This window comes from Mirounga angustirostris, unplaced genomic scaffold (genome assembly GCF_029215605.1).
Source record: "Mirounga angustirostris isolate CCGP_5_RB_7025 unplaced genomic scaffold, mMirAng1.0.hap1 SCAF_11, whole genome shotgun sequence".
NCBI classification, from domain to species: Eukaryota; Metazoa; Chordata; class Mammalia; order Carnivora; family Phocidae; genus Mirounga; species Mirounga angustirostris.
In genome coordinates this window covers 67,377,697-67,401,433 of record NW_026991719.1, presented here as the reverse complement: position 1 = coordinate 67,401,433, position 23,737 = coordinate 67,377,697, and positions in this window count along the sequence as shown.

Here is a 23,737-nt window from a genome sequence, read left to right as displayed (position 1 = left end):
TGCCTCTGCAGCCGGCTTCCCTGCTCTGTTACCTGGGAGCTCTGCCACACTCAGGCACCCCCGGTCTTTCTGTGACCCTGAGGGTCCTGAGACCACACTGTCCCAGAGGGTTCCACCCCCGCTTAGCCACTGGAGTGACGTCCCTCAGCGGAGCAGACTTTTAAAAGTTCCGATTTTGTGCTCCGTGGTTCTATCACTTGCCAGAAGCGGCCGACGGAGGCCCCTCCCCCGCCGTCTATCCTCCCGAATATCGCCTCGGATTCACTTCTCCACAGTTCCTACCTTCCAGAAAGTGGTTGCTTTTCTGATGAGAGAGTTGTTGCTATTCTTTTCTTCGATCTCCTGTTGAGTTTGTAGGTGTTCAGAATGGTTTAATCCCTATCCAGCTGAATTCCTGAGAGGAGACGAAATCCAGGTCTCCTACTCCTCCGCCATCTTGCTCCGCCCCCCTACTCCTTTATTTTAAATTGATTGGCCATGTGTGTGAGTTTATTTCTGGGCATTCTATTATTTTCCATTAAATCTATGTGTCTGTTTTTATGCCAATGCCATACGGTTTTTATTACTATAGATTTGTAATATTGTTTAAAATCAGGGAGCTTGATGCCTTCAGTTTTGTTCTTCTAACTCTAGATTTCTTTTATTATTTGGGTCTTTTGTGGTTCCACACAAATTTTGGGATTTTTATTCTATTTCTGTGAACAATTCCATTGGATTTTCATAGTAAATTTATTGAATCTATAGATGGCTTTTTATGGTATGTACATTTTAAGACTTATTTCTTTTTATCCATGAGCATGAAATATCTTTTCATTTATTTGTATCTTCATTTTTTTTCATCAGTGTCTTATAGTTTTCTGTGTAAAGATGTTTCACTTTCCTGGTTAAATTTATTCCTAGCTATGTTATCATTTTTGATGTAATTATAAATGAGTTTGTTTTTTTAATCTCTCTTTGTGATAGTTTGTTGTTAGTATGTAGAATCACAACTGATATTTTTGTAAGTTGATTATGCATCCTTCAACTTCACTGAGTTTATTAGTTCTAACAGATTTTGGTGGAATTTTTAGGGGTTTTTCTATATATAATATCATGCCATCTGCAAATACTGACAGTTTTATTTCTTCCTTTACAATTTGGAAGACCTTTATTTCTGTCTTGCATAATTGCTCTGGCTAGGACTTCCAATATTATGTTGAATAAAAGGGGGGAGAGTGGGCATCCTTGCCTTCTTCCTAATCTTAGAAGAAGAGATTTCAGAGTTTCATCACTGACTATGATGTTGGTATGGGCTTGTCATATATAGTCTTTTTTTTAAATTATTATGTTATGTTAGTCACCATACATCATTAGTTTTTGATGTAGTGTTCCATGATTCATTGTTTGCGTATCACACCCAGTGCTCCATGCAGAACATGCCCTCTTTAATACCCATCACCAGCCTAACCCATCCCCCCACCCCCCTCCCCTCTAGAACCTTCAGTTTGTTTCTCAGAGTCCATAGTCTCTCATGGTTGTCATATATAGTCTTAATTATGTTGAAATACATTTCATCTATACATATTTTGTTGAGAGTTTTAATCATAGATATTGAATTTTGTCAAATACATTTACTACATTTATTGAGATAATTATACTATTTTTAGTTTTTACTTTGTTCATGTGGTACATCACACTGATTTATTTGCTGATGTTGAACCATCCTTGAATCCCTGCCTATACCCACTTGATCACAATATATGATCCTTTTATTGTATAACTGAATTTTGTTTGCTAGTATTTCATTAATGGTTTTTGCCTCTGTGTTCATCAGGCATATTGGTCTGCACTTTTTTTTTTTTTTTTTCTTGAGGTACCTTTGTCTTGTTTTGGTATCAGAGTAATGCTGGCTTTGTAAAATGATTTTGGAAGTGCTCTCTCTTTGATCTTTTCAAAGAGTTTGAGGATTAGTATTAATTCTTCTTTAAATGTGTGGTAGAGGGGCACTTGGATAGTACAGTCATTTAAGCATCTGACTCTTGGCTTAGGCTCATGTCATGATCTCAGGGTCATGAGATAGAGCCCCACGTCAGGCTCCAAGCTCAGCATGGAGTTTGCTTGAGATTTTTCTTTCCCTCTCCCTCTGGCCCTCCTGCTCATGCACTCTCTCTTTCTCTCAAATAATCTTTAAATAAATAAATAAATAAATAAATAAATAAATAAATAAATAAGTAGAATTCACCAGTGAAGCCATCTTGTCCTTAAATATTTTTTCTTGTTGTTGGGAGATTTTTGGTTACTAATTCCATCTCCTTACTAGTAATTGTTCTATTCATATTTTCTATTTATTCATGATTTAATCGTTAGGTTGTATATATCTAGGATTTTATCCATTTCTTCTGGCATATAATTTTTCTTAATAGTCTCATATGATCCTTTGTTTTTGTATGGCATCAGTTGTAGTGTCTCTTCTTTCAATTTTTATTTTATTTATTTAAGTTTTCTTTTTCTCTTAGAATACCTAAATGTTTTTCTAATTTGTTTATATTTCTCAAAACCAGTTTTTGGTTTTGTTGATCTGTTTTATTGTCTTTTAACCTCCAATTCATGTTTCTTTCTTTCTTTCTTTCTTTCTTTCTTTCTTTCTTTCTTTCTTTCTTTCTTTTTTTTGAGAGAGAGAGTGTGAGCAGGGGGAGGGACAAAGAGAAAGGGAGAGAGAATTTTAAGCAGGCTCCATGCTCAGAATGGAGCCCAATGCAGGGCTTGATCTCATGATGCTGAGATCATGACCTAAGCTGAAATCAACAGTTGGACACCCAACTGAATGAACCCCCAGAAGCCCCTGATTCATTTATTTCTGATCTTTGTTAGTCCCTTCCTTCTACTAATTCTAGACTTAGTTTGTCCTTTTTCTAGTTCTTTGAAGTATACCGTTATTTTTTTATAGGAGATCTTTCTTTTTTTTTTCTTAATGTAGGCATTTATCACTATGAACTTTTATCTTAGAACTTCCTTTGCTGTATTCCACAACTTTTTGTATAGTGTGTTTCCATTTTAATTTACCTCAAGGTATTTTTTTTTTAATTTCTCTTTTGATTTCTTGCTTGACTTATTGGTAGTTCAATAGCATGTTGTTTAATCTCCACATATTTTTTAATTTTTTTCCATTTTCTTCTTATAATTGATTTCTAGATTCATACTGCTATGATAAGAAAAGATACTTATATGATTTAACTGTTCTTAAATTTATTACAATTTGTTTCGTGGCCTTACATATGATATCTCCTGGAGAATGTTACATGTTCACTTGAGAAGAATGTGTATTTTGTTGCTTTAGGATGGAATATTTTGTGTATGTCTATTAAGTCCATCTGGTCTAATATGTTGTTTAAGGCCAATGTTTTTATTGATTTTCGGTCTGCATGATCTATGTGTTGATAAAAGTGGTATATTAAAGTCCCCTACTATTATTGTATTGTTATATTTATTTTTCTCTTCTTGGGTCTGTTAATATTTGCTTTATATATTGAGGTGCTCCTGTTAGATGTATAAATACTTACAAATGTTATATCCTCTTTTTAGATTGGCCCCTTTATCAATATGCACTGATATATTTTGTCTATTATTACATTCTTTGTCTTAAAGTCTATTTTGTCTGACACCTCAGCTTCCTTCTAAATTCATTTGTTTGTAGGTTATTTTAGTTTTATCTACCACTAAATTTTCTGTCAATTTTTTTCACTATTTTTTGGTATTTTATGATCAAATCTTAAACAACAAACTAGGAAATGCATAAGTACCCACAGGACTTTTTTTTAAAGATTTTATTTATTTATTTGAGAGAGAAAGACAGCATGAGAGAGAGAGAGGACAAGCAGGGAGAAGCAGACTCTGCAAAGAGCAGGGAGCCCAATGCAGGACTTGATCCCAGGACTCTGAGATCATGACCTGAACCGAAGGCAGACACTTAACCAACTGAGCCACCCAGGTGCCCCAGAGCTTTTTTTTTTTTTTTTTTTTTTTAAGATTTTATTTATTTGACAGAGAGAATACAAGCAGAGGGAGAGAGAGGGAGAAACAGGCTCCCTGCTGAGGAGGGAGCCCGATATAGGATTCGATCCCAGGACCCTGGGATTATGACCCAGGCCGAAGGCAGCCACTTAACTGACTGAGCCACCCAGGCATCCCCCCAGAGCTTTTTTTTTTTTTAAATATATTTTATTTATTTATTTATTTATTTATTTGAGAGGGAGAGAGAGAGCACACAAGCGGGGGAGGGTCAAGCAGAAGGAGAAGCAGGCTCTCCACTGAGCAAGGAGCCCAATGTGGGACTCAATCCCAGGACCCTGCAATCATGACCTGAGCCAAAGGCAGACAACCAACTGAGCCACCCAGGCATCCTCCACAGGGCTTTTTAAGATGTGTATTTACTAACTCTATTATGTGGAAGATTCTGGTACCTTCAAGAAAAATGAGATATGAAATCAGACAGACCTGATATGAGTACCAACAATTACTCCTGGTGTAACCTAGATTAAACTCACTAAGTGTAAATTTTCTCATATGTATTTGTAAGAGCTGTGGTAAACATTTCCACTGAATTTAAATGATATTGACTCAAATCTTCATTCAGGGATTCCATTATTTTTTTCCCCTTAGGTCCAGGTACTCTCATGTTTCTTATATTTCTCTTAGTCAGTCCTGTTTCTGCATTCTTTCTTTAACTGAATTTGTTCACTTTTCAGATCATCTCAATTTTTGAAGTATATTGCCACTTCTCTGTGCAATGTGGCCCATGCTAGTCTGTACTGCAATTCCTATGTTTTCTTTTTTTTTTTTTTTTTTTTTTTTTTTTTTTTTTTTTTTTTTTTTTAAAGATTTTATTTATTTATTGGACAGAGAGAGACATAGTGAGAGAGAGAGCACAAGCAGGGGGAGTGGGAGAGGGAGAAGCAGGCTTCCCGCTGAGCAGGGAGCCCGATGTGGGGCTCGATCCCAGGACCCCGGGATCATGACCTGAGCCGAAGGCAGACGCTTAACGACTGAGCCACCCAGGTGCCCCAATTCCTATGTTTTCTAAAGTAAAGGAGGAGAATATTTACTGAAGTGTAGCAAGCAACTTAAAATTGAATTGAAGACATTTTCATTTTTACCATTTTTTAAAATTATTTCAGTCACAGGAATTCTTCACTGGACATTTTATTTTTCTCTCAGTGTCAGACTCAATCTTTTTTTAAGGTTTTATTTATTCATTTGAGAGAGAGACAAAGAGAGAGAAGGCAGAGAGAGCCCAAGCAGGGGAAGAGGCATAGGGAGATGGAGAAGCAGGCTCCCCGTTGAGCCAGGAACCTGATGTGGGACTTGATCCCAGGATCCTGGGATCATAACCTGAGCCAAAGGCAACGCTTAACCATCTGAGCTACCCAGGCGCCCCTGTCAGACTCTGAGCTTATTGCATAGTCTCAACTCTGTCTTCACTGATTCCTTCCCTCTCTTGTGCCCTACCCTCAAAATACTGTTAGGTTTTATTTTTTTATTTTTTATTTTTTTAAAAGATTTTATTTATTTGACAGGGAGACACAGCGAGAGAGGGAACACAAGCAGGGGGGAGTGGCAGAGGGAGAAGCAGACTTCCCGCAGAGCAGGGAGCCCAATGCGGGCCTCGATCCCAGGACCCTGGGATCATGACCTGAGCTGAAGGCAGATGCCTAACGAATGAGCCACCCATGCACCCCAATACTGTTAAGTTTTAAAAACAAACAAAAAATGCTTATTTTTTTCTACCCTTCTCTTTAGGGCTTAGCTTTCTACCACAAAACTTGACTAACAAGGAATTTTCCTAAGTAAACACAGTTCTATCTGAGGGAGAGATATTGGGACCAACTGTTAAAAAATATATATATTTTTTACTGTGTCTATGTAATAGTACAATTTCATATTTATTAAGTTGTATTTTAGTTAGGATTTAATGAAATAATATATGTCTTGTAAAGCATTTAATACATATAATTATACAATACACAATAATTTAAAGCACCTGTGATATTAGATATTAAGGGGAAAGTGTTTAATGGAATAAAAAACTTCTATCTTTGATGTCAATGATCGTTTGTATTTCTAACCCTTTATCCCAAATACTTCTCCAAAACTAACTTACCTTGCTAGGTCAGGTTGTGACCACAGATACTCTAAGAGTATAAGAATAGCAATAAAGAGTTATTTTCCCTTTTTGGAGAAAAGAAAGAATCTCTTCATTTGGAAAAATTAGGTCTTGTAAAGCCCCGTGAATAGACACATCTTAGCATATATATTTCACACCAAAATGTTCTCACAGCTGTCCACTTGTTATTTTCCTTTCAGCTCTTTTTAGTTCTGATTACATATAGAGGAAAAAAGCATTTAGGTGCAAATGATCTAATACACCTCTCTTTATTTCTAATTCCCCTTGTGACTGGGAGGGTGAATGGAAACATCAGAAGAAGCAGGCAGGGGATGAGGTGACAAAAGTGCAGTGCTATGGTTATTGAAAAGCAAGAATTTGAATTTTTAAACAGTAGGATTGCCTAGAGTGCTCACCATTTTTTGGAGATAAAAAGGTTCAGTAAGTAGATTTCAGTAAAAGGTGATGAGGGCCCAATTTGTATTATATTAACTTGAATTAATAAACTATGTTTAAATACATATAGATTAGTTTAAAGAATTGTATGTTGAGGACTTGCAAAAATGAAAAAAAAAAATCTGCAAACTTCTCCATTCATAAAATCCACCCACTGCAAACACTTTTTTGGGAGCATCTATGGAAATCTCAAACCTAAGACAACATTGCAGGTTCCTTAAGAGACTACTAGCTAGACACTTAGGGCAGACAGTATTATCAGCTCATCTGGCTCTATTTACACCCAGGAAAAGAGCTAAAAAGAGACTGATAACAAAACCTGGTTTCCTTTGATTATTCTCACTTTTCTGCCATTACATATCTCTTTTCTCCAGGCAGCTCTAAACCACTTGAGCCATTTAGTGTCTGTTCAAGTGAGTCATTGAGGCTTGGGAACCCTTTCCAAATATAAAACATACTTCAACCAATCCACTATATTCTTGTGTTTTCAGTCATAGTTTTTGTGGCTTTAATCTCCTTGCTTTTCTTTTACTTGTTCTCTGCCAGTTTGCTTTTATTCCTCTTCTATTTTCTGATAATCGTTTAGGTCACTTTTGGGGGCTAATTTTAGGGTGATTTTGATATCTATAATTTCTTTCAGATTTTGAGGAATTGTCTTCAAGATTCTTGCATTTCTTTTGGTAATTTCTCTTACAGTGTATGGTCTCTTATGCTTCTTTCCTCCAATATCTTTGCAGTTTCTGTGCAAATATTCTATATCTATTGTGTCCTGCCCATATGTTTAAATTCAATCACTCAAATAAACAATATTTATACATCCCTTTCAGGATGATACTATATAATTTGGAAAACACTTGTCTTTCCTTTTCAAGGTCCAAAAAGACATGATTCTAGATGGCAACAACAGGATCAGGTTTTTTTGCTCATCTATATTTTTATCTTCTATCATAGTGCCTGACATAAAATAGATACTCAATACATAGTTTTGAATAACTGAATAAATGACTGTGTCAGTGTTCAGAATGCTACTTTTTTTAGCATAGGTTTCCTGACATGTGTTAGGTAATTTATAATTTATGGCATGAGATTTTATCAATCCCCTTATTTCACCGAAGGTGGAGGTTTTTTGTTTTTTGTTTTTGGTTTTTTTTCAGTTTGTTTTTATTTTATCCAATGGGTTTCAAAGAGGAAAGTGTTTAAAAATGTCTTTACACTTCCATTTTTAGCCAGAAATTTCATACATCCTTTAAAGTTAAAACGTTATCATTTATTAGGTGCTATGCACATACATCATCACTTTTAGTATTTATAACTCTTTCAGGTAGACATCATCATTGGGAAAACAGCTTGGAAGAGGCTGCAACTTGCTAAATGTTGCAGTATTAGTAAGCCTTGAGACCAAATTTCAAACCCACATTTTCCTCCCAAACTTTCAGTTCCATACTTATGCCTATGTCTATGCTGCCTTTTTCATTACACTATACGGAACAGTGTATGAAGCATACAGATATGAGAAAGGCAATTACCTTTTCCTTCTAAGAACTTGTAATCTGGTTGAAGAAATCAACAACTATGTCAAGAATGAATTCAGATGTAAAACAGTAGATACTAAATGAGAAAAAAAATCAGTTCTATGTGAATTCTGCAGAGAGGACAATCACTTCCAACCTAGCTGGTAAAGGCCTCATTAAAGAGGTATGATGCTTAAACTAAAACTTAATTGCAAAGAAAATACCAGGGACACATGCAATGTACTTAGTCACCTGAAATTCCCACAAAACCACTGAAAAAATATAGCTTTTTTAGGGGGTGGGGGAAAATTGAGAGAGAAAACATATGAATGTAATTTTTTTTCCCTAAGAAGTATGTGTGTATGTGAAATGTTGCATTACTAAGAAGTATGTGTGCATGTGAAATGCATTTATACTAAAATGCTTAGGAAATTTTGCATAGTTATGGCATAAAGGCAATGATGGGTCAATGCCAGAAGTAACTGTCAATACATATGTAATAGAAGCTTGGATGTCTTCTGTGCTTTCAGTGTTTTTTTTTTTTTTTCCCCCTTCTCATATATTATCTGAATTTGGACATGATATGTGAGTTTGTCTGAGTATTGAATCTTTGGGTCTTGAAGCTTTCAGATTTTATTTTACTCAAAATATGGAACTAAATCACATAATAGAATACTCTACATCCAGTAGGAAAGCAGTTTGATAAGCTAAACTTTTGTGTCTGTTAAGTTGGACTCTAATCTTAGTCATATATCATGGACTGTCAGATGACACAAGGTTATTAATATTACTGCCCCTCAGCTTCCTCATCTGTTCAATAATAATATCTACCTCTCAGTTTCATTATGAATGAGATAACTTATACGAAAATACTTAAGTGATATTTAAAAGGTCTCAGTCATAGGTACTCAATGTCAGTTTCCTTCTTTTGGGGGGGCTTCTTCTAGCTCTTTTTTATCACTGTTTTTTCCACTTAATTATAAATTATTGTATTGTGTTAAAATATATATAACATAACATTTATCATTTGAACCATTTGTAAACATATAATTCAGTAGCATTAAATATAGTTCACAGTGTTTTACAACCCTCTCTACCATCTATATCCAAAAGTTTTCATCATCTTCAATAAAAACTTTATACCCATAAAACATTAATTCCCTTTTCCCTGATCCTCCAGGGCATTGAAACCTCTATTTTACTTTCTTACGCTATGGATTTGCCATTTTAGATGCCTCAATTAAATGGAGTTACACAGTATATTTTCTTCTATGTCTGGACTATTTAAGAAAGCACAAAGTTTTACAGGATTATCCATGTTGTAGCACATATCAAAATATCATTCCTTTTTAAAACTGAATATATATACCATATTTTGTTCACCAATTAATTTGTTAATGGATACTTGGATTGCTTCTACCTTTTGGATATTGTGAATAATGCTGCTATTATGAACATAGGTGTGCAAGTGTCTGTTTGAGTTCTTGTTTTCAACTCCTTTAAATTTACATATCTAGGATTAGAATTGCCTGGTCATATGGTAGTTTTATGTTTAATCTTTGGTCAAACTGTTTTCCACAGTGGTTGCATCATTTTACATTTTACATTTCCAACAGCAATGCAAAGATTTCCAATATCTCCACATCCTCAATACTTATTTTTATTTTTATAGACATACTATTAGATATGAAGGGGTACTGTGCTGTGGTTTTGGATTGCCGTTTTCTGATGATTAATGATGTTGAAAACCTTTTCATATGTTTGCTGGCCATTTGTATATTGCTGGTGGAGAAAAGTTTATTTAAAACTTTGGCCCATTTTTGAATTAGACTGTTTATTGTTGTTGAGTTTTAGTAGTTTAAAAATACTTAGGATATTAATCCTTATCAAATGTATATTTGCCAATATATATTCACATTGTGTAAGATGTCTTTATATATTCTATTTTATGCATTAATTTTATTTTTTAAATATTTATTTTAATTCCAGTTATTTTTTAAATTAAATTAAATTAAATTAAATTAAATTTAATTTAATTATGTTATGTTAGTCACCATATAATACATCATTAGTTTTTGATGTAGTGACCCAAGATTCATTGTTTTCATATAATACCCAGTCCTCATTGCAGTACATGCCCTCCTTAATACCCATCACCAGGCTAACCCATTCCCCCATCCGCCTCCACTCTAAAACCTTCAGTTTGTTTCTCAGAGTCCATAGTCTCTCATGGCTCGTCTCACCATCTGATTCCCCCTCTTCATTTCTCCCTTCCTTCTCCTAAGGTCTTCCATGTTATTCCTTATGTTCCACAAATAAATGAAACCATATGATAATTGATTTTCTCTGCTTGACTTATTTCACTTAGCATAATCTCCTCCAGTCCCATCCATGTTAATGCAAAAGTTGGGTATTCATCCTTTCTGATGGCTGAGTCATATTCCATTGTATATATGGACCACATCTTCTTTATCCATTCATCTGTTGAAGGGCATCCCAGTTCTTTCCACAGTTTGGCTATTGCGGACATTGCTGCTATGAACATTGGGGTGCATATGGCTGTTGTTTTCACTACATCTGTGTCTTTGGGGTAAATACCCAGGAGTGCAATTGCTGGGTCATAGGGTAGCTCCACTGTTAATTTTTTGAGGCACATCCACACTGTTTTCCAAAGTGGCTGTACCAACTTGCATTCCCAACAACAGAGTAAGAAGGTTTTCCTTTCTCCACAACCTCCCCAACATTTGTTGTTTCTTGCCTTGTCCATTTTTGCCATTCTAACAGGTGTAAGGTGGTATCTTAATGTGGTTTTGATTTGAATTTCCCTGATGGCTAATGATGATGAATATTTTTTCATGTGTCTGTTAGCCATTTGTATGTCTTCTTTGGAGAAGTGTCTGTCCATGTCTTCTGCCCATTTTTTGACTTGATTATTTGTTTTTTGGGTATTGAGTTTGAGAATTTCTTTTAGATCTTGGAAATCAATGCTTTATCTGTAGTGTCCTTTGCAAATATCTCCTCCTATTCTGTGGGTTGCCTCTTTGTTTTGTTGACTGTTTCCTTTGCTGTGCAGAAGCTTTTTATCTTGATGAAGTCCCAAAAGTTCATTTTTGCTTTTGTTTCACTAGCCTTTGGAGATGTATCTGGAAAGAAGTTGCTGTGCCTGATGTCAAAGAGGTTACTGTCCACGTTCTCCTCTAGGATTTTGATGGATTCCTGTCTCACATTGAGGTCTTTCATCAATTTTGAGTTTATCTCTGTGTATGGTGCTAGAGAATGGTCGAGTTTCATTCTTCTGTATATAGCTGTCCAATATTCCCAGCATCATTTATTGAAGAGACTGTCTTTTTTCCATTGCATATTCTTTGCTGCTTTGTCGAAGATTATTTGACCATAGAGTTGAGGGTCCATATTTGGGCTCTCTATTCTGGTCCATTGTTCTATATGTCTGTTTTTGTGCCAGTACCATGCTGTCTTGGCGATCACAGCTTTGTAATATAGCTTGAAATTGGGCAACGTGATGCCCCAGCTTTGTTTTTCTTTTTCAGTATTTTGTTAGCAATTTGGGGTCTTTTCTGATTCCAAACAAATTTTAGGATTGTTTGTTCCAGCACTTTGAAAAATGTCATTGGAATTTTGATCGGGATGGTATTGAAGGTATAGATTGCTCTGGGTAGCATAGACATTTTAACAATGTTTATTCTTCCGATCCATGAGCATGGAATATTTTTCTATCCTTTTGTGTCTTCTTCAATTTCTTTCATGAGTGTTCCGTAGTTTCTAGAGTATAGATCCTTTACCTCTTTGGTTAGGTTTATTATGAGACATCTTATGATTTTTGGTGCTATTGTAAATGGAATCAATTCTTTAATTTATATTTCTTCAGTTGCATTGTTATTGTGTAAGAAAGCAATGGATTTCTGTGCATTGATTTTGTATCCTGCCACATTACTGAATTGCTATATGAGTTCTAGTAATTTGGGGGTGGAGACTTTTGGGTTTTCCACATAAAGTATCATGTCATTTACAAAGAGAGAGAGTTTGACTTCTTCTTTGCCAATTTGAATACCTTTTATTTCTTTTTGTTGTCTGATCACTGTTGCTAGGACTTCTGGTACTATGGTGAACAACAGTGGCAAGAGTGGGCATCCTTGATGTGTTCCTGATCTTAAGGGAAAGGCTCTCGTCTTTTCCCCATAGAGGTTGATATTCACTGTGGTTTTTTCATAGATGGATCTTATGAACTTGAATAATGTTCCCTCTATCCCTATACTCTGAAGAGTTTAAGCAGGAAAGGATGCTGTATTTTGTCAAATGATTTTTCTGCCTCATTTGAGAGAACCATATGGTTCTTCTCTCTCCTTTTATTAATGTGTTCTATCACATTGATTTGCGAATGTTGAACCACCCTTGCATCCCGGGGATAAACCCCACTTGGTTGTGGTGGATGATCCTTTCAATGTATTGTTGGATCCTATTAGCTAGTATTTTGTTGAGAATTTTGGAATCCATAATCATCAGGGATATCAGTCTGAAATTCTCCTTTTTGATGGGGTCTTTGCCTGGTTTGGAGATTAACGTAAGCTGGCCTAATAGAATGAGTCTGGAAGCTTTCCTTCTGTTTCTATTTTTTGAAACACCTTCAGTAGAATAGGTATTATTTCTTCTTTGAATGTTTGGTAGAATTCCCCAGGGAATCCATCAGGTCCTGGACTTGTTTTGGGGAGGTTTTTGATCACTGCTTCAATCTTGTTACTGGTTATTGGCCTATTCATGTTGTCAATTTCTTCCTGTTTCAGTCTTGTCAGTTCATAGGTTTCTATGAAGGCATCCATTTCTTCCAGGATGCTTAATTTATTGGCATAGAGTGGTTGATAATAATTTCTAATAATTGGTTTTTTTTTTTTAAAGATTTTATTTATTTATTTGAGAGAGAGAGAATGAGACAGAGCACATGAGAGGGGGGAGGGTCAGAGGGAGAAGCAGACTCCCTGCCGAGCAGGGAGCCCGATGCGGGACTCGATCCAGCAACTCCAGGATCATGACCTGAGCCGAAGGCAGTCACTTAACCAACTGAGCCACCCAGGCACCCTCTAATAATTGTTTCTATTTCCTTGTTGTTAGTCATGATCTCTCCCCTTTCATTCATAATTTTATTAACTTGGATCCTTTCTCTTTTCTTTTGGATAAGTCTGGCCAGTGGTTTATTTATCTTATTAATTCTTCCAAAGAACCAGCTTCTAGTTTCGTTGATGTGATGTACTGTTTTTCTGGTTTCCAATTTATTGATCTCTGCTCTAATCTTCATTATTTCTCTTCTAATGTGTGGCTTAGGCATCATTTGTTGCTTTTTCTCTAGTTCTTTTAGGTGTAGAGTTAGATGGTGAATTCGGGATTTTTCTGTATTTTTGAGTGAGGCTTGGATGGCTATGTATTTCCCCCTTAGGAATGCCTTTGCAGTATCCCACAGGTTTTGGATCAATGTGTTTTCATTCTCATTGGTTTCCATGAAGCGTTTAAGTTCTTCTTTGATTTCTTGGTTGACCCAAACATTCTTGAGCAGAGTGGTCTTTAGCTTCCAAGTGTATGAATTTCTGCCAATTTTTTTTCTTGTGATTGAGTTCCAGTTTTAAAACATTATGGTCTGAGACTATGCAGGGAATAATCTCAACCTCTTGGTATCAGTTGAGACCTGATTTGTGACCCAGTTTGTGGTCTATTCTGGAGAAAAGTTCCATGAGCACTTGAGAAGAATGAGTATTCTGTTGTTTTAGGGTGGGATGTTCTGTATATATATTTGAGGTCCATCTGGTCCAGTGTGTTATTCAAAGCTCTTGTTTCTGTTGATTTTCTGCTTAGAGGATCTGTCTGTTGCTGAGAGTGGAGTATTGAGGTCTTACAATTAACATATTGTTATCAATATGACTCTATTTTGGTTAACAGTTGGCTTATATAGATGGCTGCTCCCATGTTGGGAGCCTAGATATTCAAAATTGTTAGATCTTCTTGTTGGATAGACCCTTTAAGAACACTACAGTGTCCTTCTGTGCTTCTAACTACAGTCTTTAGTTTCAAATCTAATTTATCTGATATAAGAATTCCTATCCCAGCTTTCTTTTGAGGTCCGCTGGCATGGAAGATGGATCTCCATCCCTTCACTTTCAGTCTGGATGTATCTTTAGGTTCCAAATGAGTCTCTTGTAGACAGCATATGGGTGGGTCCTGTCTTTTTATCCAATCTGCAACCCTGTGCCGTTTTATGGGAGCATTTAGGCCATTCATGTTGAGAGTGATTATTGAAAGATCTGAATTAATTGTCATCATGTTGCCTGTGAATACCTTGTTTCTATAAGTTGTCGCTGTAAATTGCTGTTGTATATCACTCTTGGGGTCTCTCTCCTATTATAGACCCCCCCCTTAATATTTCTTGCAGGGCCAGCTTAGTGGTCATATATTCTTTCAGTTTCTGCCAGTCTTGGAAGCTCTGCATCTCTCCATGCATTCTAAATGACAGCCTTGCTGGGTGAAGTATTCTTGGTTGCATATTCTTCTCATTTAGTACCCTGAATATGTCTTGCCTACTCTTTCTGGCTTGCCGGGTCTCTTGGATAGGTCTGACGTTATTCTGATGTTCCTCCCTCTGAAAGTAAGGAATCTCTTCCTCCTAACTGCCCTTAAGATGGTTTCCTTGGTTCTAAGAATGCCATTTGTAATGTCCTGCCTCTAGGACAGGAATGTTTGTTTCATTCCCCAGATTAGGGAAGTTCTCAGGTACAACTTGCTCAAATATGTCTTCTAGTCCTCTCTCTCTCTCCACTCCCTCAGGGATCCCAATAATTCTGACAGTGGAATGTTTCCTGTGTCACTTATTTCTCTGATTCTCTTTTCATGGATTTTAAGTTGTTTTTCCCTGGCCTCCTCTTTTTCCTTTTTGTCTATCAATTGATCTTCTAGATCACTAATTTGTTCTCCTGCCTGGTTTACCCTAGCCCTTAGATTATCTAGATTAGACAGGATCTCGTTGTTAGCATTTTTACGTTCTGCCAGTTCAGGTTTCATTTTTGTCCCTAGAGACTCTATGTTGCCATTAATTGATTTCTCCATTCTAGCTATTGTCTTCACAATTGCTAGCCTGAATTCCATCTCTGGCATCTTTGTTATATCTGTATCCATTTATAAATCTGTGGCAGAAGTAACAGTCTCTGAGTCTTTCCTATTTTGGGGGATTTTCCTCTAGTCATTCTGTTGAGTTGTGGTTGTGGGAATGTACAGAGTCCAAATTATTGACCAGAACCCAAGCAAGTTGTACCTGTTTTATAGGGACCTTGGGTTGCAGGCCTCTTGTTCTCCCAGCCTGTCTTATGTGGAAGGGGCCTGCTGCACTGTTACTCAGGCAACCCTGGTTGGGCAGAGTTGCCCTGCCCCCTGTGGGGGAGGGACGGATTCAGTGAAAAACAGTTTTGGGGGGCTTTTGTTCTCTGGTGGCTTTCCCTGGTGGCTTTACACATCTCTTCTGAGAGTCAGAGCAGATGGGATTGTTTCCAATCCTCTGCCTCAGAACAGAGAGATTGCAGTCTGTTCTTCCGGGAGCTCTCCAGGCTACACTATTCTGTTTCTCTCTGTGCTGCTATAAAGTACAGCATCCTGGGTTGTGCGCCCTTCAGCATCACTCCCAGTCCTCGCCTCCATGTTGGAGCATGTCTCTGCCCTTTGTGCTTCTGAAACCACCAGCTGCCCCCAGTTCACATGCTCAACCCTGCCACTCCAGGTTTCAGTCTGGGGCGGCTGCACTAAAGTCCTTTCCCTGTCACTACCAGTCTGCGAGTCTGTGCCCGGTCCCCAGCATGGGAGGCTTTTGTGCTCCTGTGTTATTTCACATTCCTGGTGCCAGAGCTTATGGCAGCTCCCTCCCCCTTCCCTATATCTTCCAATATGTGCCCACAGATTCACGCCTCCCCACTTCATACCTCAAAACCAACCATGTGCGATATTCTGTTTGTAGAGATCCAGATCTATCTTCTTACATCTCTGGCTGATTTTGTGGTCCAGCTCAATTCTGGGGACCAGTTGGAAGAGGGTCCCCTACTCCTCCACCATCTTTTCCTGAACCTCCTCTTAATTCCAGTTAATTAACATACAGTGTAATATTAGTGTAGGTTGTACAGTGTAGTGATTCAACACTTCCATACATCAACCAGTGCTCATCAGAAAAAGTACACTCCTTAATCTCCATCTCTTATTTAACCCATCCCCACACCTACCTCCCCTCCAGTAACCATCAATTTCTTCTCTTCAGGAGACTATCTTGATTTGCCTCTCACTCTTTTTTTTCCCCCTTTTTCTCATTTGTTTTGTTTCTTAATTTCCATATATGAGTCAAATCATATGATATTTGTCTTTCTTTGACATATTTCACTTAACATTATACTATTTAGCTTCATTCAGGACATTACAAATGGCAAGATTTCATTATTTTTTATTGCTGAATAATAGTCCATTGTATATGTCACCATATCTTCTTTATGTATTCAACCATCAGTGGACATTTGGGCCATTTAAATATCTTGGCTATAGTAAATAATACCACAATAAAGATAGGGGTGTATGGATCCCTTTGAATTAATGTTTTGTATTCTTTGGGTAAATACTCAGTAGTGCAATTGCTAGATCATAGGGTAGTGCCATTTTTAATTTTTGAGGAATCTCCACACTGTTTTCCAGAGTGGCTGCACCAGTTTTCATTCCCATCAAAAGTGCAGGAGGGTTCCTTTTTCCCTGCATCTTCAACAACTGTTGTTTCCTGTGTTGTTGATTTTAGCCATTCTGACAGGTATGAGGTGATATCTTCCCATTGTAGTTCTGATCTGCTTTCACTGATAATAAGTGATGTTGAGCATCATTTCCTCTATTTTTTGGCCATCTGTGTGTCTTTGGAGAAATGTCTGTTCATGTCTTCTGCCTATTTTTAAATTGGATTATTTGTTTTTTGGGTGTTGAGTTTTATAACTTCTTTATATATTTTGTATACTAACACTTTATCAGATATATCATTTGCAAATATCTTCTCCCATTCTGTAAGCTGCCTTTTAGTGTTGTTGATGGTTTCCTTTTCTATACAGAAACTTTTATTTTCATGTGCTCCCAATAGTTTATTTTTGCTTTTCTTTCCCTACCTCAGGAGACCTATCTAGAAAAAAGCTGCTATGGCCAATGTTAAAGAGGTTACTCCCTGTGTGCTTGAGGATTTTAATGGGTTGATATCTCATTTAAGTCTTTAATGTATTTTGAATTTATTTTGGTGTAAGGTGTAAGAAAATGGTCCAGTTTCATTGTTCTGCATGTTGCTCTCTAATTTTCCCAACACCATTTGTTGAAGATACTCTCCTTTTCGCATTGGATATTGTTTCTTGCTTTGTCAAAGATTAATTGACCATATAGTTGTGGGTTTATTTCTGGTTGTTTATTCTCTTCTATTGATCCATGTGTCTATTTCTGTGACAGTTGGTACTGTTTGATTGCTACTGCTTTGTAATATAACTTAAAGTCCAGAATCCTGATGCCTCTGCCTTTGCTTTTCTTTTTCAAGATTGCTTTGGCTATACAGGGTCTCCACTGGTTCCATGAAATTTGAGTATTGTTTGTTCTAGCTCTGTGAAAAATGATGGTGGTGATTTGATAGGGATTGCATTAAATGTGTAGATTATTCTGGGTGGTATAGACATTTTAAAAATATCTGTTCTTCCAATGCATGAGCATGGAATGTCTTTCCATTTCTTTGTGTCCACTTCAATATCATGCATCACTCTTTTATATTTTTCAGAGTACAGGTCTTTTACCTCTTTGGTTCGTTTCATTCCTAGGTATCTTATTATTTTTGGTGCAACTGTAAGTGAGATTATATTCTTAATTTCTCTTTCTGCTGCTTCATTATTGGTGTATAAAAATGCAACAGATTTTTGTACATTGATTTTGTATCCTGTGAATTTACTGAATTCATTTATCATCTCTAGAAGTTTTTTCATGGAATACTTCAGGTTTTCTATATAGAGAATCATGTCATCTTCAAACACTGAAAGTTTGACTTTTTCCTTACTGACTTGAATGTTTTTAATTTCTTTTTATTATCTGATTGCTGTGGCTTGGACTTTTAGTACTATGTTGAATAAAAGTTGTTAGAGTGGACATTCTTGTCTTGTTCCTGACCTTAGGGGAAATCTATGATTTTGCTCACTGAGGATGATATTAGCTGTGGGTTTTTCATATGTGACTTTTATTATGTTGACTCATGTTTCCTCAATCCTTACTTTATTGAGGGTTTTTATTTCATAAATGGATGCTGTACTTTGTCTAATGATTTTTCTATGTTTACTCAAATGATCATATAGTTCTTATCCTTAATTTTACTGATGTGATATATCACATTAAATGATTTGTGAATACTGAACCACACTTGCAATCCAGGAATAAATACCACTTGGTGGTGGTGAATGTTTCTTTTCTTTTTAAATTCAATTAATTAACATGTACTGTATTATTGGTTTCAGAGGTAGAGGTGAGTGATTCATCAGTCTTATATAATACTTATTTAATACTTATATAAGTATTATATAATACTTATATATAGTACTCATTACATCACATGCCCTCCTTATTGTCTATCACCCAGGAACCCCATCCCCCCACCTCCCTGCATTCCAGCAACCTTCAGTTTGTTTCCTATGATTGAGAGTCTCTTATGGTTTGTCTCCCTCACTGATTTCATCTTGTTTTATTTTTTTTGTCTCTTCCCCTATGATCCTCTATTTTGTTTCTTTTGTTCCACATGAGTGAGATCATATCATAATTGTCTTTCTATGATTGACTTATTTCACTTAGCATAATAACCTCTACTTCCATCCATGTTGCAAATAGCGAGGATTTTTTTTTTTTTGCTGAGTAGTATTCATATATATATATATATATATATATATATATATATATATATATATATATATGATATATATATATATATATCACATCTTTCTCCATTCATCTACTGAAGGACATCTGGGCTCTTTCAATAGTTTGGCTATTCTGGACATTGTTGCTATAAACATTGGGGGCAGGTGCCCCTTCGGATCACTACATTTGTATCTTTAGGATAAATACCCAGTAGTACAATTGCTGGGTCATAGGGTTACTCTATTTTCAAATTTTTAAGAACGTCCATACTATTTTCCAGGGTGGCTGTACCAGCTTGCATTCCCACCAACAGTGTAAGAGAGTTCCCCTTTCTCCACATCCTCGACATCTGTCATTTCCTGACTTGTTAATGTTAGCCCTTCTAAATGGTGTGAGGTGGTATCTCATTGCGGGTTTGATTTGCATTTCCCTGAAGCCAAGGGATGATGAGCATTTTTCATCTGTCTGTTGGCCATTTGTAGGTCTTCTTTGGACAAATGTCTGTTCATGTCTTCTGCCCATTTTTTGACCGGATGATTTGTTCTTTGGGTGTTGATTTTGATAAGTTCTTTATAGATTTTGGATACTAGCCCTTTATCTGATATGTCATTTGCAAATATCTTCTCCCATTCTGTCGGTTGTCTTTTGGTTTTGTCGACTGTTTCCTTTGCTGTGCCAAAGATTTTTATCTTGATGAAGTCCCAATAGTCCATTTTTGCCTTTGTTTCCCTTGCCTTTGGAGATGTGTCAAGCAAGAAGTTGCTGTGGCCGAGGTCACAAAGGTTGGTGCTGGTGTTCTCTAGGATTTTGATGGATTCCCATTCTCACATTTAGGTCTTTCATCCATTTTGAGTCTATTTTTGTGTATGGTGTAAGGAAATGGCCCAGTGTCATTCTCCTGCGTGTGGCTCTCCAATTTTTCCAAGACCAACTGTTGAAGAGACTTTTTTCCCCCCTTTGGATATTCTTTCCTACTTTGTCAAAGATTAGTTGACCATAGAGTTGAGGGTCCATTTCTGGGTTCTCTATTTTGTACCATTGATCTATGTGTCTTTTTGTACCAGTACCATACTGTCTTGAGGATTATATCCTTGTAATAGAATGTGAAGCCTGGAATTGTGATGCCACTAGTTTTGGTTTTCTTTTTCAACATTCCTTTGGCTATCCAGCGTCTTTTCTGGTTCCATACAATCTTTAGGATGATTTGTTCCAGCTCTGTGAAAAAAGTTGATGTTGTTTTGATGATTGCATTGTATGTGTAGATTGCTCTAGATAGCATAAATACGTTAACAATATTTGTTCTTCCAATCCATGAGCATGGAAAGATTTCCAATTCTTTTTGTCTTCCTCAATTTCTTTCCTGAATCTTCTATAGTTTTCTGAGTATAGATACTTTGCCTCTTTGGTTAGGTTTATTCATAGGTATCCTATGGTTTTGGGTACAAGTGTAAATGGGATTGACTCCTTAATTTCTTTTTCTTCTATCTCATTGTTAGTGTATAGAAATGCAACTGATTTCTGTGCATTGATATTATACTGTTCCAGTTTGTGTAATTCCTGTTTGAGTTCTAGTGATTTGGGGGTAGAGTCTTTTGGGTTTTCCACGTAGAGTATCATGTCATCTGCAAAGAATGAGAGTTTGACTTCTTTGCTGATTGGGAATGGCTTTTATTTCTTTTTGTTGTCTGATTGCTGAGGCTAGGGCTTCTAGTACTATGCTAAACATCAGTGGTAATAGTGGACATCCCTGCCAAGTTCCTGACCTTAGAGGAAAAGCTCTCAGTTTTTCCCCATTGAGATTGATATTCGCTGTGAACTTTTTGTATATTGCATTCATGATATTAAGGTATGTTCCCTCTATGCCTACACCGTGAAGAGTTTTAATCATGAAAGGATACTGTACTTTGTCACGTGCTTTTTCTGCATCTATTGAGAGGATCCTATGGTTCCTCTCCTTCCTTTTATTTGTGTAGTTTATCACATTGACTGATTTTCAGATGATGAACCACACTTGCAACCCAGGAATAAATCCCACTTGGTCATGGTGAATAATCCTTTTAATGTACTGTTGGATCTGATTGGCTGATATTTTCGTGAGAATTTTTGCATCCACATTCATCAGGGATATTGGTCTGTAATTCTCTTTTTTGGTGGGGTCTTTGTCTACTTTTGGAACCAAGGTAATGCTGGCCTCATAGAAAGACTTTGGAAGTTTTCTTTCCATTTTCATTTTTTGAAACAGCTTCAGAAAAATAGGTATTATTTCTTCTTTAAATGTTTGATAGAATTCTCCAGGGAAGCAATCCAGCCCTGGACTCTTGTTGGGAGATTTTTGATTATTGCTTCAATATCCTTGCTGGTTATGGGTCTGTTCAGGTTTTCTATTTCTTCCTGTTTCAGTTTTGGTGGTTTATACATCTCTAGAAAGACAACCATTTCTTCCAGATTGCCTAATCTGTTGGCCTATAGTTGCTCCTAATATGTTCTTACACTTGTTTGTATTTCTTTTTTGTTGGTTGTGATCTTTCCTCTTTCATTCATGAATTTATTTATTTGTGTCCTTTCTCTTTTCTTTTTGGTAAGTCTGGCCAGAGGTTTATCAATCTTATTAATTCTTTCAAAGCATCAGCTCCTAGTTTCATTGATCAGTTCTACTGTTTTTTTGGTTTTGTTTTTTGTTTGTTTCTATTTCATTGATTTCTGCTCTAATCATTATTATTTTTCTTCTGCTTTGTTTAGGCTTTACTGTTCTTTCTTTGGCTCCTTTATGAGTAATGTTAAGTTGTGTATTTGAGACCTTTCTTGTTTCTTGAGAAAGGCTTGTAGTGCTATATACTTCCCTCTTAGAACCACCTTTGCTGCATCCCAAAGATTTTGAACAGTTGTATTTTCATTTTCATTTGTTTCAATGATTTTTTTAAATGCTTTAATTTCCTGGTTGACCCATTCATTCTTAAGTAGGATGGTCGCTTGAGAATAATGTGTATTCTGTTGCTTTAAGATGGAATGTTCTGAATATATCTGTGAAGACTATTTGATTCAGTGTGTCATTTGAAGCCCTTGTTTCTTTGTTGATCTTCTGCTTAGATGACCTGTACATTGCAGTGAGTGGGGATGTTAAAGTCCCCTACCATTATTCTATTATTATCAGTGTGTTTCTTTGATTTTGTTATTAATTGCTTATATAATTGACTGCTCCCATGTTAGGGGCCTAAATATATACAATTGTTAGATCTTCTTGTTGGGTAGACCCTTTTATTATGATATAGTGTCCTTCCTCATATCTTATTACAGTCTTTGGTGTAAAATCTAATTCGTCTGATGTAAGGATTGACACCCCCAGCTTTCTTTTGATGTCCTTTAGCATGATAAATGGTTTTCCATGCATTCACTTTAAATCTGGAGGTGTCTTTGGGTCTAAAATGAGTCTCTTGCAGACAACATATCAATGGGTCTTTCTTTTTTCCTTGGCCTTTTGATTGGGGAATTTAACCCATTTACATTCAGAGTATCTATTGAAAGATATGAATTTAGTGTGATTGTATTACCTGTAATGTCATTGTTTCTGTATATTGTCTCTTTTCCTTTTGGTCTATGTTAATTTGGGGCTCTCCCTTTGCTTACAGGATCCATTTTAATATTTCATATGGAGCTGGTTTGGTGATAACAAATTCTTTTAGTTTCTTTTTGTCCTGGAAGCTTTTAATCACTCCTTCTATTTTCAGTGAGGGCCTAGCTGGATTAAGTATTCTTGGCTGCATATTTTTCTCATTTAACACCCTGAATATATCATGCCAGTCCTTTCTGGCCTGCCAGATCTGTGTGGATAAGTCTGCTACCAATCTAATATTTCTGCCATTGTAGGTTACAGACCTCTTGTCCTGAGCTTCTTTCAGGATTTTCTCTTTGTCTCTGAGATTTGTAATTTTTACTATTATATGTCAGGGTGTTGACATATTTTTATTGATTTTGAGGGGGGTTCTCTGAGCCTCCTGGATTTTGATGCCTGTTTCCTTCCCCAAATTAGGGAAGTTCTCCACTATAATTTGCTCCAATATACCTTCTGCCCCCCTCTCTCTTTCTTCTTTTTCTGGGATCCCATTTATTCTAATATTGTTTTGTTCTATGGTATCATTTATCTGTCGAATTCTGTCCCTGTGCCAGTAGTTGTTTATCTCTCTTTTTCTCAGCTTCTTTATTCTCCATCATTTGGACTTCTATGTCACTAATTTTCTCTTCTGCCTCATTAATCCTAGCAGTTAGAGCCTCCATTTTTTGACTGCACCTCATTAATAGCCTTTTTGATTTTGACTTGGTTAGATTTTAGTTCTCCAGAAAGGGACTCTCTATTATCTTCTATGCTTTTTTCAAGCCCAGCTAGTATCTTTATAATCATTATTCTGCACTCTATTTCTGACATCTTACTTATTTCCATACTGATTAGGTCCCTGGCATTCATTACTGCCTATTGTTCTCTACTTTCAGGTAAGTTTTTCCATCTTGTCATTCTGTCTGGAGAAGAGTAAATGAACGAGAGAACAAAATACTAAAATGGCAACAATGACCCCAGAGAAATATACACTAATCAGAAGAGACACAAATATGGAAAAAAGAGGAAAAGAAAAAGGGAATAAAATCAGACAGCTGAGCAAAATAGAGCAATATGCTAGACCCTCTGTGTATTTTGGTC